The following is a 17,328-nucleotide window of genomic DNA, read 5'->3' as shown; positions in this document are numbered from 1 at the left end:
CTCTGTAAGGTCAGGGGTTGGCACAGGGAGGGGGCTGGTCAGTGGGGAGAGGGAGAGCCTGTGCTGACTGTTCATGGCCCTCTCTGAGCTGGGCAAACCACCTTGCAGGGGGAAAGATAAGTGGAAGCAGCTGCTGGGGGAGTCCCTGGCAGGGGACCCCGGGGAGTCCCAGCTGTAGACAGAGGCCCCTGACTGTACAAGGGTCCTGACTCCTGGGCGACCCTCAGGCCTTTAACTTCTGCGCACTGTGCAGGTCAGATGCCTGCCCTCACTCCGTGGTCAGACGTAGGAGGAGATCCGCAGGGCACTCTCTTCGTCCACGCCCAGGGAGAACAGGAATTGCCCAGAGTATTTTCCCAGTAGACCGTGACTCTTCCCGGGGCAGCTGTTACAAAGGAGGTTGCTTCTTGTTAAACGCATGTGGCTGCGCTGGTGGCTGGGATGTTTGGTGTTAGACTCGACTAGTGAGTCCAGTCATGATGTGTCAGGCTCTAGGGGATGGTGGGACAGTAAAATCCAGCAGGGGTCTGGGGCTGGGGCCTGACATTCCATTCACATCACACTGGCTGGGCAAGTAATGGCTTAACTCATGTAATGTTATTGGTACTCATCCTCCCCTCTCTGGGGTGTCTGCTTCATCCACCTGCGGCTTCCTGTCCCACAGGCCAGGTGGGCGCTCTGGGGCAGGGACTGTGCTCCTTGGCTCTGTCTCCACTGCAGGTGGGAGGTGTAATTCCCAGCCTGGCAGATGTGCCCACAGCAGCTCTGCTCAAGCTAGCAAGCTCCGATTAGCAGTCTAGCCAGGGGTAGCACAGGCTGCTGCCCAAGTATAACCCCATGGGAGGTCCTAGGGACAGATGTGGGTGGTTAGCAGGGCTGCCGCATGGGCCATCGCACCCACGCTGCTCTCCAGTGCAGTAGCTCATGCAGAGGCCTAGCAAATGTTCGTCTACCAGAGTGGTGCATGACATCTCCCAGATGCCTCTGTTCCATGCCTGTCAGCGCTCACACAAGGGAGCCCTGTCCGAGGCACTCCCCCAATGCTAACAGAACACGTTGGTCAAAGTACCGGTGCCTTTTGGACTTGAGCAAGTTTGTGCCTGGTTAGCGGAATTAATCACTGGGGCCGGTAGCTGGGAGTAATTGCTTTCCGTCACCTCTCTTCCACATGCCAGTCAGGGGACTCCAGACGAGACACTTGTCATGCTCCCATCCTTTGGTGCAGTGAAGTGAGACACTAAACTAGGAGGAGTGGTAGATACGCTGGAGGGTAGGGATAGGATACAGAGGGCCCTAGACAAATTAGAAGATTGGGCCAAAAGAAATCTGATGAGGTTCAATAAGGATAAGTGCAGGGTCCTGCACTTAGGATGGAAGAACCCAATGCACCGCTGCAGACTAGGGACCGAATGGCTAGGCAGCAGTTCTGCAGAAAAGGACCTAGGGGTTACAGTGCACGAGAAGCTGGATATGAGTCAACAGTGTGCCCTTGTTGCCAAGAAGGCCAATGGCATTTTGGGATGTATAAGTAGGGGCATTGCCAGCAGATCGAGGGACATGATCATTCCCCTCTATTTGACATTGGTGAGGCCTCATCTGGAGTACTGTGTCCAGTTTTGGGCCCCACACTACAAGAAGGATGTGGAAAAATTGGAAAGAGTCCAGCAGAGGGCAACAAAAATGATTAGGGGACTGGAACACATGAGCTATGAGGAGAGGCTGAGGGAACTGGGATTGTTTAGTCTGCGGAAGAGAAGAATGAGGGGGGATTTGATAGCTGCTTTCAACTACCTGAAAGGGGGTTCCAAAGAGGATGGATCTAGACTGTTCTTAGTGGTAGCAGATGACAGAACAAGGAGTAATGGTCTCAAGTTGCAGTGGGGGAGGTTTAGGTTGGATATTAGGAAAAACTTTTTCATTAGGAGGCTGGTGAAACACTGGAATGCGTTACCTAGGGAGGTGGTGGAATCTCCTTCCTTAGAAGTTTTTAAGGTCAGGCTTGACAAAGCCCTGGCTGGGATGATTTAGTTGGGGATTGGTCCTGCTTTGAGCAGGGAGTTGGACTAGATGATCTCCTGAGGTCCCTTCCAACCCTCATATTCTATGATTCTATGATTCTATGAAGTCTTTTCCATCAGTTTACTGGCTCGCGGTCATCCCTGATCTGATTCCATTGAACTCAGTGGATTTATACCTGGGAAAACCTGACCCGCTACTCATATTTTCGGTGAAGGTGGCTTATCTAGGCCCCAGGTTAGTCATGCACCTTTATGTGGCTAGTAAAGCCAGGGGTAGACATGTCTGTGTATACTGTGCTGGGGTCACTTCTGAAATGTCCTGGCGTTGCCGAATGCTTTCGCAGGAGGGCTCTGCCCAGGGTGTACTATGGACAGAGGGTTGACAGAAGCTGCGGTCACTTCTGAAATGTCCTGGTGTTGCCGAATGCTTTCGCAGGAGGGCTCTGCCCAGGGTGTACTATGGACAGAGGGTTGACAGAAGTGAGGGTGAGACCTATTTTGTATCTTAGGGACTGCGGTCCACACTGCTGCCCTGGGCAGCACAGCATGGGGAGGAGGTGAGCAGCCCTCAGTGGTGAAAGAACAGGTTCAGGACTAGTTAGAAAAGCTGGACATGCACAAGTCCATGGGACCAGATCTAATGCATCTGAAGGTGCTGAGGGAATTGGCTAATGTGATTGCAGAGCCATTGGCCATTAGCTTTGAAAACTCGTGGTGATCGGTGAAGGTCCTGGATGATTGGAAAAAGGCTAATGTAGTGCCCATCTTTAAAAAAGGGAAGAAGGAGAACCCGGGGAAATACAGACTGGTCAGCCGCACCTCAGTCCCTGGAAAAGTCATGGAGCAGGTCCTCAAGGAAACCATTTTGAAGCACTTGGAGGAGAGGAAGGGGATCAGGAACAGTCAGCATGAATTCACCAAGTGCAAGTCATGCCTGACTAATCTAATTGCCTTCTATGATGAGATAACTGGCTCTGTGGATGAGGGGAAAGCAGTGGACATGTTGTTCCTTGATTTTACCAAAGCTTTTGACATGGTCTCCCACAGTATTGTTGCCAGCAAGTTAAAGAAGTATGGGCTGGATGAATGGACTATAAGGTGGATAGAAAGCTGGCTAGATTGTTGGGCTCAACAGGTAGTGATCAATGGCTCCATGTCTAGTTGACAGCCGGTATCAAGTGGAGTGTTCTAGTGGTCGGTCCTGGGGCTGGTTTTGTTCAATATCTTTATTAATAAAAAGAAAAGGAGTACTTGCCTCTAAGGTGCCACAAGTACTCCTTTTCTTTTTGAGAATACAGACTAACATGGCTGCTACTCTGAAACCTATCTTTATTAATGATCTGGATAACAGGATGGATTTCACCCTCAGCAAGTTCATAGGTGACACTAAACTGCGGGGGAGGTAGATATGCTGGAGGGTAGGATTAGGGTCTAGAGTGACCTAGACAAATTGGAGGATTGTGCCAAAAGAAATCTGATGAGATTCAACAAGGACAAGTGCAGAATCCTTCACTTAGTACGGAAGAATCCCATGCACCGCTACAGACTAGGGACGGACTGCCTAAGCAGCAGTTCTGCAGAAAAGCACCTGGGGATTACAGTGGACAAGAAGCTGGATATGAGCCAGCAGTGTGCCCTTGTTGCCAAGAAAGCCAATGGCATATTGGTCTGTATTAGTAGGAGCATTGCCAGCAGATCGAGAGAAGTGATTATTCCCCTCTATTCATAGAATCATAGAATATCAGGGTTGGAAGGGACCTCAGGAGGTCATCTAGTCCAACCCCCTGCTCAAAGCAGGACCGATCCCCATCCCAGCCAGGGCTTTGTCAAGCCTGACCTTAAAATCCTCAAAGGAAGGAGATTCCACCACCTCCCTAAGTAACGCATTCCAGTGCTTCACCACCCTCCTAGTGAAAAAGTTTTTCCTAATATCCAACCTAAACCTCCCCCACTGCAACTTGAGACCATTATTCCTTGTTCTGTCATCTGCCACCACTGAAAACAGTCTAGATCCATCCTCTTTGGAACCCCTTTCAGGTACTTGAAAGCAGCTATCAAATCCCCCCTCATTCTTCTCTTCCACAGACTAAATAATCCCAGTTCCTTCAGCCTCTCCTCATAAGTCATGTGTTCCAGTCCCCTAATCATTTTTGTCACCCTCCGCTGGACGCTTTCCAATTTTTTCACATCCTTCTTGTAGTGTGGGGCCCAAAACTGGACACAGTACTCCAGATGAGGTCTCACCAATGTCAAATAGAGGGGAATGATCACGTCCCCCTATCTGCTGGCAATGCCCCTACTTATACAGTTCAAAATGCCATTGGCCTTCTCAGCAACAAGGGCACACTGTTGACTCAATGGCACACTGTTGACTCATATTCCGCTTCTCGTCCACTGGTGAGGCCACATCTGGAGTACTGCATCAAGTTTTGGGCCCCCTCTACAGAAAGGATGTGGACAAATTGGAGAGAGTCCAGCGGAGCGCAACGAAAACGATCAGGCGGCTGGAACATGACTTACGCGGAGAGGCTGAGGGAACTGGGCTTGTTTAGTCTGCAGAAGAGAAGAGTGAGGGGGGATTTGATAGCAGCCTTCAACTACTGGAAGGGGGGTTCCAAAGAGGATGGAGTTCAGCTGTTCTCAGTGGTGGCAGATGACAGAACAAGGAGCAATGGTCTCCAGTTGCAGTGGGGGAGGTCTAGGTTGGATATTAGGAAACACTATTTCACTAGGAGGGTGGTGAATCACTGGAATGGGTTACCTAGGGAGGTGGTGGAATCTCCGTACTTAGAGGTGGGTTTTTACGGACCGGCTTGACAAAGCCCTGGCTGGGATGATTTAGTAGGGGATTGGTCCTGCTTTGAGCAGGGGGTGGGACTAGGTGGCCTCCTGAGGTCCCTTCCAACCCTGAGATTCTCTGATTCTTCTATGACTAATACAGCTCCAAACATGGCAGTACCTCTGCCCGTCTGAATTCTTAATGCATTTATCCTCCCAGCCCACCCAGGATGCAGGGCAGGGCTGTTATCCCGACTGTACAGATGGGGAACTGGCTACAGGGTGTGCACAAACGCAGGGCTAAAGGAGAACAGGGACTTGCATCCAGGTCTCTCATGTTTCAAGCCATCACCCAGATTTCAGAGATACAGAGAAAAAGCTCCCCCTGAAATCTGCTAAAATCAGTCGCTCAGTGACTCTAGTGATGTACCCAAAATTGAGGCAGCAGGTATTGCAGGGCTGCCTGCCTGGTGTCTCTCCTCACCATTAAAATAAAATAACTTGTTTTAATAAGTGCGGGAAATTATCCACCAATCTTCCAGCATGACATTTAAAATATATACCATATGTGGGAGCTATTTTTTGTGGGGCCTACTCAGAGAATCATGTGCTCCCCTTGCTGGCTCTGCAATAGCAAGTCACTCACAAGCACGCTTTCCCCAAGCTGTCGCTCCACTGATGCTAGAGCCCAAGCCACATTAACTCTGGCTCTAGTTGAAATACAGGGGGAGAAATTAAAAAAAAAAAAAAAAATCATCTTCCAGATGTAACAGGGCAGAAATGCATTTTCCAGCACCGAGGAGCGTTTTGCAAACAATGGAGATTAAAAAATAAATAAAAGCCATAAAAAGTGCTTGACAGTGTCCTTTTAAATTATATTTTTTTCTGAAAATATGCCATAAATCCCATGCACGAGTCATAAAAGCACCTGAAATGCTCTTAGAAAGATTTATGGGCCTCTTACTGCTATTCTCAATAAACTGAATATGCTGCTTCCAGGATAATTTCTCATCAACCATATTTCAGATTCCTGAGCTCCCTTCAGTCATCCTACCCCAAGAAATACTGTAGCGGCAGCCTGTCTGAATTACATCTACTTAGAAATAACCAGTGTGGCTGATTTATATGCACTATCTGGGATCCTTCCCCACCTCATCCAGGTTTTTGAATCCAATGCTTTTTAGATTTGATCAAATGCCAATGAATTATCCCCCTGACTTTCCCAGAGAACTTTGTCATCCAAAAATAATCTGATCATTACTCCAGAATGGTTCAGAAACTCTATTTCGGAGATCATCACTCCTGATATGGGGAAATAATGAGTTTCTAATACCCATCCAAGGAGTGTCATTTGTCAGCACAAATACATACAGTGGGCATGGGTGAGGACAGCTATTTGTCTCTCGTACTCAGCTCCTTTTAAAGGAAAAGGAAAATGTCTTAACTAGAGCTGGTCAAACCACTGGTCCCAGTCCTGCAAACACTTACACACTTGAGCAATTTTACCCAGATTAACAGGCCTGTGAAAGTCAATAAGACCCTACTCATGTGAGTAAAGTTACTCATGTGCAGGAGGCTTGATGTTTAGCATAAATCTAGCTCCTATTTTGATTGGTGCATCACTGGGTAACGGCTCTTGATTTCTGCAAATGCATTTGCTGTTTGCAAGTATTTGCCAAATGGTCTGGCCCAATAATTGTCAGGTTCTTGATGATTTGAGAACTGTGCACTTTAATTATTTGTTCATTACTGGTGCTGGGTGGTTGGTGAGCTGAGTCACATGGCTTTGTCATTACCCCTGGACTGGATCACAGCCGCACTTTAAACAAATAATAAATAGCAATGAGTGAGAAATGAATAGCATGTAGGGTTGCCACCTGTCTGGATTTTACCTGGAAAAGTCTGTTTTTTGGCTTCTGTGTCCAGGTGCCATTTAGGGTTGCCAGGTGCATGGTTTTCAACTGGAAATGGCACCTGAACCAAAAGTCCAGTTACCACAGAGTGGGGGGAGGCGCTGGGTCATTAACCCATGCCAGCCCTTGCTTAGCCGGGGCTGCCTCCTACCTATGGGCAGGCTGCTTGAGATGATCCAGCGAGCGATGGGGGAAGGGAGGAAGAGGAGTAAGTGATGGGAGCAGAGAAGAAGAGAAGGGGCGGGGCCCCAAGGGAAGAGTCAGTGCAGGGGAAGGGCTTTAGGGGGAAGAGGTAGAGCAGGGGCGGGGCCTTGGGGGAAGGGGCAGAGCCTCGTGGGTGGTTACATTCTTTGTGAAAAATGTTGAGGAATTTTTGTTTTTTGTCTTTTTATACTTCATTTTTTTCTTTTTCCATTTTGCTTCTCATTGCAATAGGATGAATGATGTTCTGGGAGGAATGGCGAGGTTCTTTACATTTTGATTTTCTTCCTCTTTTCTTCATTTTTTCTTTTGCCGCTCTGTACTTTCTCCTAACTTCAAAACATTTGTGCAAAGTTATCAAGTGACAAAAATGGGAGGGGACTCTGGACATCATTCAGGTTGTATTTATTTAGGTGTGTTTAGTCATTACATTCAGTGGCCAAAAAGGAAAGGGGAAAAAGGGGGATAAATGGAGAGAACCCCTGCCCAATCGCCCCTCAAAGTTCAAAATTTCAAACATTTTTGTTTTAATGAAATAAGAGAAAAATGTGAAAACATGCAAAGCTTTTTATGAACACTTTTGTTCTGAAAAAAGGCTATATTGTCTCGAAAAAAGATCTGAAGAAAAACTGTCCATCAGAGCTACTAATGGACAGCAAATAACAGAACCCCACCAGTCAGAGCTCAGGTCTGGGTTAAAGCTCAGGAATCCATTTGTTCACTATTCAGCCTGCTCTTATTTGAACCAACCCTTTTAAGAACCATCCTGTGCTGTTAGCGCTGAGTCCAGGGGTAAAATCCGGACTTCACTGAAGTCAACTGCAAAACTCCCCGTAACTTCACTGGGGCCATGATTTCACCCCATGCATGTGTCTTCATATACTAGAGGTCCCTGGTTAGCCTGTGTTTGAAATGGCATCGGACATTACTGATGGATGGGGAGGGAAGAGATGACCATCTCACCAACAGTGGCTGAGTGAAGGTGTCTAGGGATTGTCTGCCTAGCTGGGCTTGGTGTACGCAGACACACTCCTATTTACTTCCCTCAGCGTTGCACTCACGTATGCTAGAGCCGAATCTGCTCGCATGTCCCTCATTGGTCTTCCAGGGGAAGCAATGGCTGTTGCTTCTATCCCACCCTTAGTTTCTGGGGGCTCGGGTCTGAGGGAGCTTCCATGAGACCAAAGGCCACGTCTGAATATTCCAACAGATTTTGCACAAAACAATTCATGCTCCATGTTTTGATTTTTCACAGGGAATTTTTAAGCAAACTGAACATTTTTGTTTCAAATTGAGATTTGAAATGTCATCAAGAAATGAAAAATTTTTACAGCAACCATTTGGCCCCACAAAATGTCCCATTTGTCAATGAAAAGGTTTTTTTGGTCACAAAGATCTTGACCAGCTGTAGTTTTGAGCTTTCTGGTCCGGTTGAGCAGTTCCAGAATTGCCTGTCTCAGTTATCGGCTCTTCTTGCAGATGCCACTCCCCATAAAATAGGCTTTTCAGTGCCCCCCATTTGCTCCTTTCCCTGTGTACACAGTGATTTATCTCTGTGGCTCTCAGACCTCAGAGGCTACTGAATATTTACTGTGATTTAGAGCAATTCAGCTTGCAGCACTTTCTGGATTTTCTTTTACTCTCTTAGATCTTCCATAGGTGTCACTTGTATCTTTCACAGAGTGATTCCCCGGCCAGCCTTGCTAGGCGGAGTACCCACCTCTCGGGATTAATTAAAACCAATGTTTCCATGATGTGGAGGGATGGATGAAATAGGTCCCCAAGCATGGCAGTGGTGTCTCTCACCCAGAGCTTCGAGAACAATGCCAGGGGCTAGATGGCTGAGCCATTACACTTGCCCCTGTGATGCTAGGGACTGGACCTGAAGAGCAGCCTCAGGTCCTTTCCAGTCTAAATAATTCAAAGAGCTGCCTGATTTCGTGGAGTGGCTTCCTGTTCAGAGCTCCATGTACAGAGCTGCACCCAGGGGAGCAGGCCGCAGATGGTCTCAGTCTGGGGGGAGAGGAGGTGACACATGTGGCTGGTTCAGGAAGGGACGAGGCTGGAGACAGACCTGGTCCAGGGATGAGATGTGGGTAAATAGGCCGGACATGGCACTGTTATGGAGTAGAACTCGCCCATATTGCCTCAATATAAATCCATGGTACGCCCACATCTTGAATGCTGCGTGCAGATGTGGTCACCCCATCTCGAAAAAGATATATTGGAATTGGAAAAGGTTCAGAAAAGGGCAACAAAAATTATTAGGGGTCTGGAATGGCTTCCGTATGAGGCGAGATTAATAAGACTGGGACTTTTCAGCTTGGAAAAGACGACTAAGGGGGGGATATGATGGAGGGCTATAAAATCATGACTGGTGTGCAGAAAGTAAATAAGGAAGTGTTGTTATTTACTCCTTCTCATAACACAAGGACCAGGAGTCACCCAATGAAATTAATGGGCAGCAGGTTTAAAACAAATAAAAGGAAGTATTTCTTCACACAACGCACAGTCAACCTGTGGAACTCTTTGCCAGAGGATGTTGTGAAGGCCACGGGTGCTGGAACAATCTGTATAGTGGGGATCCTGAGAGCCATTGAACCAAACTGTAAATCCTGTATATGATGGAAACCACTTCAAGCTAGTTCTAGCACCTATCGTGAAGGCCAAGACTACAACAGCTAGATAAATTCATGGAGGATAGGTCCATCAATGGCTATTAACCAGGATGGGCAGGGATGGTATCCCTAGCCTCTGTTTGCTGGGAGTGGGTGGCAGGGGATGGATCACTTGGTGATTACTTGTTGTGTTTTTTCCCCCTAGGGCACCTGGCATTGGCATTCTTTGAATACAGGATACTGGACTAGATGGACCTTTGGTCTGACCCAATATGGCCATTCTTATGTTCTTATGCCCAAGGTGGCACTGGCCTAGAAGGTAACATAGACCAGATATGGGGGCAGTGCAGCAGGGGAGTAGGTGGGAAAGGGGTGGCAGGAGGGAGGAACCAGGTGAAGACAAGCCTTGGACAACAGTAAGGTGGGAATAGGAATCAGTGTGGAAGAGGAGCATGCTGGAGGCAAGACCCCCTTTGCGTCCTAATACCTGTCAGGCAGAGGAGCCTGCCCTGAGACTGATGCAGCCATCTCTGGGCATGCTGCAGGTACCCCCCGCTGCTAGCCATACAGTCCTCGCTGGAAAGCTTTGGAGAGGCAGAGTAGAGGTTCAATTGCTCCTGTTTGTGGATATGTTTCAGAGTAGCAGCCGTGTTAATCTGTATCCGCAAAAAGAAAAGGAGGACTTGTGGCACCTTAGAGACTAACAAATTTATTTGAGCATAAGCTTTAGTGAGCTACAGCTCACTTCATTGGATGCATTCAGTGGATATGTGATTACTTTGTAAATGACTTTGAGACCCTCGTGTGGGAGGTGCTGGGAATGACAAAGGGTTGTGTAAGCAGAGTCAGGATGAGCTCCACCCTGACATCTGGTGGTGAGGTGTGGCAAGTTGTGGAAAAGAACTTCAGGGGCTGATCTCATTTGCATAGGCACACCCACCCCGCCTAGAATGAGGCCATAACTGCCCAAATGGTCACTTTGGCTGTTGTGGGATCCCCAGTGTCTCTGTTATTGGGGCGGGAAGAATAAATTGTTTTTACCCTGATTATAGGAACTGTGCTTGGAACTGTACTTGGCCTTTTGTTATGATGGAGGGACTCACCATCAACTAAGTAGCACTCGCTAGGCAAGGGACATGGGTTCCAAAACTCTGTGAATTGAGAGAGGCTTGAGATAGGTATTGGTACCTGGTGGTGTGGGCCCTGAAACACCAATTGCACCTCTGTCTCTCTCCACTGTGGAATGTCAGAGCTAATTTTGGGTCTATTAAGAGTCTTGCTATGGGTACTGTGCTGCATTCACTTTGGCCTTATAGTGCACCAGCACTAAGGCTCCTACTACTATGAGCTGAAATCACGGAGAGCCGAAATCACTGAGCACTGTGTCAAGTAGTGGGGAGCCGGAAGACCTAGAGTGCAGTGGTGTTGTTCGTGGATAGGCGGGCGGAGTGTTCGTGAGACAGCGAGGCGAGCTGAGCCGAGCGGAGCCGTTCGTGAGATAGTGAGCTGAGCAGAGCAGAGCAGAGCAGAGCGGAGCCGGTCGTGGTGGAGCGGAGCCCTGTGGGGCAGTCAGCTTCAGGTCACGTAAGGTGCCCCTTACCTCTTTCCCCCCACACACAGGCACATTTTAGCTAGACTGGGGAGCAACACTCTGCAGATGAACTTTTGAACTCTGGGGCTGGACTTTTTGAACTTTGGGTGATGTGTGGATTGCTGGACTCAAGAGACGTTTGGGTTCTGGGACTCAAGAATTCGAGGGAAAGGATGTGGGCCAATTTTCTGGGGTGGGTCTTTGCTCATGGTTTGGTTAATGAACACTAGTTGTGGTGTTTCCCCAATTTAATGCTGATGTCGTTTACCTCATGTTATTAAAGGTTCTCTGCTACACCGAGACTCTGTGCTTGCGAGAGGGGAAGTATTGCCTCTTTGAGGCGCCGAGGGGGTGTGTAAGATTTTCCCAGGTCACTGGGTGGGGGCTCGAGCCAGTTTTGCATTTGCTTTGATGAGAGGGAACCCCTGTGTACTGAACCCGGCCCTTGCTGCTATCAGCTTGGCCTGGCAGAAGGGTTACAGTTGTTACCACTGCCTAGCACAAAGTCCTTCTGGCTTTATTAGAAGTCTTGTTCTTTGCAATGCAGGTGGGTTTCTGTATTCATTGGCCAGTTCAAGAGGAGGCAGCATCTTCTGATTAACCCAGTCCTCCCTGAGCATTGAGATCTATCCTGATTCCACAGCTGGGAGACCAGGGCCCTCCAAGGATCAGTCCTATCTAAGTGAAAGGGGACTCTTGGCCCCTCACTGAAACTCAGTGTGGGTTTGTGGTTACTAGCTCCCAGTACCAAAAGGGAGGGTCGATGGGGAATCAGGACCCTGAGACTGACAGTCCCCAGGAACAATGGGGAGAGGCCAGTGCTCTGGGTCAGCCTGATTGACAGGACGGGCAGGCTAGTGCGGGAGTCAGGAGGCCAGGGGGCTCCCGTCCTCCGTGTGAGCTGGAGCTGCCTGGAACAGAGTGGGGCTGGGCTCAGGAGAGAGCAGGGGCCCGAGCTGGGAGGGGGGAGGGGAAGCAGAGCCGCACGGGACAGAGGGGCCAGAAAAGCAGCCCAGGGAGCTGGAGGTACAGCAGCCGCAGGGCTGGGGCTGGAGCCGTCTGGAGCCGGGTGCAGGGAGCAGCTGGGGAGAGCGAGGGGGATCCTGGGCAGCAGGCTCAGCGCAGGGAGATGCTTCCCCAGTCCAGAGGCCCTGCAGGCCAGGCTTGGAGGGGGATTGTAGCCCAGGCAGGGCAGGGACGATGCTGGGAGGAAGGGTCCTGCCACCCAGAGCCTGAGGGCGTGTGGCCACCGCCAGAGCAAGTGTCCGACCCGCAGCATCCCTGCAGCACAGCCAGGGCCTGGGCAGGGGCCTGGGACGTGTGAGGAACAGACGGACCTGCCCTGACGTGCCAGAGACGCTGGCTGTGACGTCCCCGGGCCACAGAGCGGGGTGATGTTTAAGAACATAAGAACAGCCAGACTGGGTCAGACCAAAGGTCCGTCCAGCCCAGGATCCTGTCTGCCAACAGTGGCCAATGCCAGGTGCCCCAGAGGGAGTGAACCTAACAGGTAAGGATCTAGTGATCTCTCTCCTGCCATCCAGCTCCACCCTCTGACAAACAGAGGCTAGGGACACCATTCCCTACCCATCCTGGCTCATAGCCGTTAATGGACTTAACCTCCATGAATTTATCCAGTTCTCTTTTAAACCCTGTTATAGTCCTAGCCTACACAACCTCCTCAGGCAAGGAGTCCCACTTCCTTTTATTCGTTTTAAACCTGCTGCCCATTAACCTTTTTTCCTTTTCCTTTCACCTTTTCCATTTTTTCCTTATTTTTTAAATCGGTTGCTCTTTAATAAATTGTATTTGCTTTGAGCTGTATGCAATGATCAGTGGGTCAGGGAAGTGTCCAGTGCAGAGAGAGCACCCCGGAGTGGAGACACCCGAGCCCCTGCCCTAAGTGACCACAACAAGGTTGGGGGTCAAGCCCCCCAGGAATCCTGGGCCCAGCCTGGTTTGGGTTACGAGGACTCTGCTGCACAGGAGAGTGGAAGGGGAGCCCTTGAGGTCAGGCAGGGCTCTGGGTACAGGAAGAGGGAACGAGGACTCAGATCCTTTCGCTAGCCCATTTCACCAGGATAGTGTATAAGCCAGGAAAGTGCCCCACGCTAGTGGGACCATTCCCCTGCTTATGTAAGCAGCACTGAACAGAAGAATTACCCATCAGCCACTGAAAAAAATCCCCCACATTCCCCCAGGACATGCCCTGGCTGTCCCAGCTTGCTCAGGGGAGATTGGAAGCTAACAGAGAATACAAATAATTATAACAATTAATTGCTTGTGTGACAGGAACCATGGACTGACTGCAGAAATATAGCTGCACTCCTTTGAAAAGCAAGATCCACCAAGGAGAAAGCAAAGTAAGCCCTGCCCTCACCCCCCACCCCCCTCAGCCTCCCAGCCCTTTCACCAACCCATTTGCAGAAAGTGTGGAGTTTGCTTCACTCACCTGACTCCTCTGGAATACGCTCCAGGGCCTAATATCTATTATCTACCTATCCGTAACTCTAAGGGCAAACTCTGAGAGTTTGTCTAATAGTCAAGGTTATAAAGGAGATCATTTGAGGTCCATGAGTAATAACAGTGAAATTCGAACAATCCCAGTTTGGAGCAGTGAGCAGCAGAGATAAGGTAGAAATCCTAGAGAACCTGTAGACTTTCAGAGAAGGATTTCACGTGTGAGTGTGTACATGTGAGATCATGTGTGAGGGCATGTAAGAATACACACTTGTAAGGACTTGTGAATGAGCACCTTTACTATGGACCGAGACAGTCTCCTTGCATTGTTGTTGTTCCTTCTTATTTTATGATTATTTCTTTTCTAAAGCTGCCCCCACAGTGCTGGGCAATTACAGGAGCCAAATCTAATGAAGGTGAATCAGTCCTTCGTATCCTCATGCTAACCTCAGTCATGGGGCCCATCAGTGGGGTAGACAGACTGCCTGTTGTGGGGAGATAGGCACGATCCACCATGCCCATGTCAGAGTAATGCTGTGGCAGCAAGGAGGCCTTGGGCAAGAGTGCTCCTTCTGGAGCTGGTTTTGCCAAGGGGCTGCAGCATGGGGTCGTGGGGAAGATGATGTATGTCTTCTCAACCTCCTTGGTAAACAGAAGGAGGACCCACTGAATGGGTCCATTTCATGACTGGGTGAATTCTGCCAGGAGCTATTCAGGCCCCCGGGTTGGGTGGTATCAGGTGATGTTGGGTGGGCTTCAGGCCAGCAGGCTGGATGGGGTCGGGTGAGAATCAGGATGGTGGGTTGCGTGATGTTGGGCTCCATCTCCCTAGGGTTTCTCTGGGCACCACCTCATTGCCGGGGCACACACCTGACCAGCAAAGGGATCCACAATAAACTAACCCTAGCTGGGCCATCGGCTGCCACCCCCGGCTCTGTGCCAGGTCATGATTCACTCCCTACCCACCTTCAATGGGGACACCAGTGGTGGGGAACCTTCCTCCCTCCCTCCGTCCAGGGTCCCAAGGTTGGAGATTCCAGTACAGGAAGCCACTGCTTGCCCTGTGCTTTCTGCAAGTGTTGCCTCTGTGCTCGGGGCACCTCCTTTAAGGAAACAATGCCAGACAAAGCCGCGTGTCTCTGTCCAGGACTTCTCCTTCGCTAGCCCTCAGGTCCTCTTCTCAGACGCCTTCACTCCCTGCCAGGTCCCTCCTGGAGAAACCCACCAGCAGTGCCAGCTCTCCCCAGCCTGAGAAAGCAGCTTGCCTTTCTTCTCCTCCTCCTCCCAGAAGGCCTTGCTCTTGGGCCTACCATTCTAATGGCATCCTTCCAAATTGTGGCTCCTCGGGTGCCTTGCTGCCTCAGACAGGGCAATGCAGCCCTGAGGCCTGCTTGCAGGGCCCAGACAGCCTGTAAAATCACAAGCACTTACCCAGCAGAGTGGTACAGTGGTGACAGGCTGGGCTTATAGCAGAGGGAGCCTGGATCGAAACCCTCCTCTGCTCTAGTTTGCTTACGTCAGACTGGGTGATTTAGTGATCCCGTCTTGCCTTAAGCTCTTGGAAACATTGTTCTGAAAAGCAGTGTCTGTCTGGTGACAAGTCTCCCAAGGAGAAAAGGGGCTAAATTCCTGGGGTAAGTTATTCGCTGTGTATTGTTCGGGCTGGTGGAGCCAGGGAAGAATTGCACTCAGTGGCTGGTTGTCACACAAGTCCCCTCCTTCTGATCAATGGAAAGTACAGCCGCTTCCTGCAGCAGGGCTGAGAGGATGTGAGCTTTGCCCAGAGCCTCCTGTGTCTGCTGTGATCCTCTCTCGAAGAATAAGAGTCTGTGTCTCCACAGCCTCTGGAAGCCAATCAGTGTTACTCGTTAGCTGCCATATGGGCCCCCAGAGTCTCCAGCCTATAATTCAGTGGCTTATGTGCATTAATTGTTATATTCAGAGCACCAAAATGATGCCCGGCTCAGCGTCCTTGTGGTTTATATTGGCGCCTTGCAGCACAATGTCCTTCAAGTTAGTTACTTGGGATAAAAGCTTAGGAAGAGAGGGTTTGATATGCTGGGTGAGATCACTGGCCATCAAGTCTGGTGTCCTGCTCCTGGCAATGGCTTGATCCTAGTCCTTTGTGATCCACCTGGCTAATCGTGCAGAGCAGCTTGCAGGAGATATCCTCTGCAGTACCCCGAAGCATGAGATTTGACACCTATCTCGGCTTATTGCACAGAACTGCAAATGTTATTCAATGATCATAAAATTATCCAGCCCCCTTTAAATGACAGCTACAGAGGTTAACTCTCTAACCTGGCTATGAATGCTGCTGGCTGACCACATGCTGTGTTAGCAAGTTTGACTTGTGCTTGTTTGAAGTGCAAATAGCTAATAAATGTCTTATGCAAGGTGACCATTCTAACTCTACAAAGCTTGCATTTACCTACTGCAGTGTCACCAGCCCTCATGACTTTATCACAAGTCTCCTGGTATCTGTTTTTTCCTGCAGGGTCAGCTCCTGGAGTCATGTGAATACATGAGACTCAGCTTTCATTTTTTTTAAAAAAGGTAAATTTCTAGCCCTTGTGGTTGCAAGCCTCTGAGTGCGACCCCCCAGCCCCCTTATAAATTAAAAACACTTTTAAATATATTTAACACCATTATAAATGGTGGATGCAAAGCGGGGTCTGTGGTGGGGGCTTACAGCTTGTGACCCCCCATGTAATAACTTTGCGACCCCCTGAGGAGTCCTGACCTCCGGTTTGAGAACCCCTACCATAGACAATAAAGGGGAAGGGATGCAAATTGGGATAAGTAAAGAACACCTCAGAGATCTTCTGACCAATTTGAATGAATTTAAATCATCAGGGCTGGATACTGTTCACCCCAGGGCATGAAGAAATTAGCTGAAGAACTCTCGGAGCCACTGGCAATAATATTTACAAACTCGTGGATGATAGGAGAGGTCCCAGAAGCCTGGAGAAGGGCTAATGTGGTGCCCATCTTTAAAAGGGTGAAAAAGGAAGAGTTGGGGAACCATAGACCAGTCAGCCTGACCTCAATATCTGGGAAGCTGCTAGAGCAATGTATAAAACATTCACTTTGCAAATACCTGGAGGACGAGGGGTGATCACGAGCAGCCAGCCTGGATTTACCCAGAACAAATCATGCCAAACCAGCTTGATTGCCTTCTCTGACAGGGTAACTGGTTTGGTGGATGGGGGAATGCAGTGGACTTAATATACCTGGGCTTCAGCAAGGCTTTTGGCACCGTCCTATGTGACATTCGGATAAGTAAGCTGGAGAAATGCGGGCTCAGCAGAACCACCGTTAAGTGGACACATAACTGGTTAAACAATCACAAACAAAGAGTCACTATTAATGGAATGATGTCGGATTGGAGGTCTCAAGTGGGGTTCCACTGGGCTCTGTTCTGGGTCCTGTGTTTAACATCTTTTTAAGTGACTTGGATGTAGAACAAGAGAGCACACTGATCAAGTTTGCAGATGACTCAAAGCTGGGGTGGGGATTGCCAACACTTTGGAGGACAGAGCTAAAATTCAGAGGCATCTTGATACTTTGGAGAACTGGGCTGTAGACGACACAGTGAAATTCAACAAAGACCAATGTAAAGTGCTCCACTTAGGGAAGAAAATCCAAATGCACAAATACAGAATGGGGGATAATTGGCTTGGCATCCCCATTGCTGAGAAGGATCTGGGAGTGGTGGTGGATCAGAACCTCAACATGAGTCAGCAATG

The sequence above is a fragment of the Lepidochelys olivacea genome (assembly GCF_965140295.1).
Source record: "Lepidochelys olivacea isolate rLepOli2 genome assembly, chromosome: 19".
Classification (NCBI taxonomy): Eukaryota; Metazoa; Chordata; order Testudines; family Cheloniidae; genus Lepidochelys; species Lepidochelys olivacea.
The sequence above is the reverse complement of the archived record's forward strand: the minus strand, read 5'-3'. Positions refer to the sequence as shown.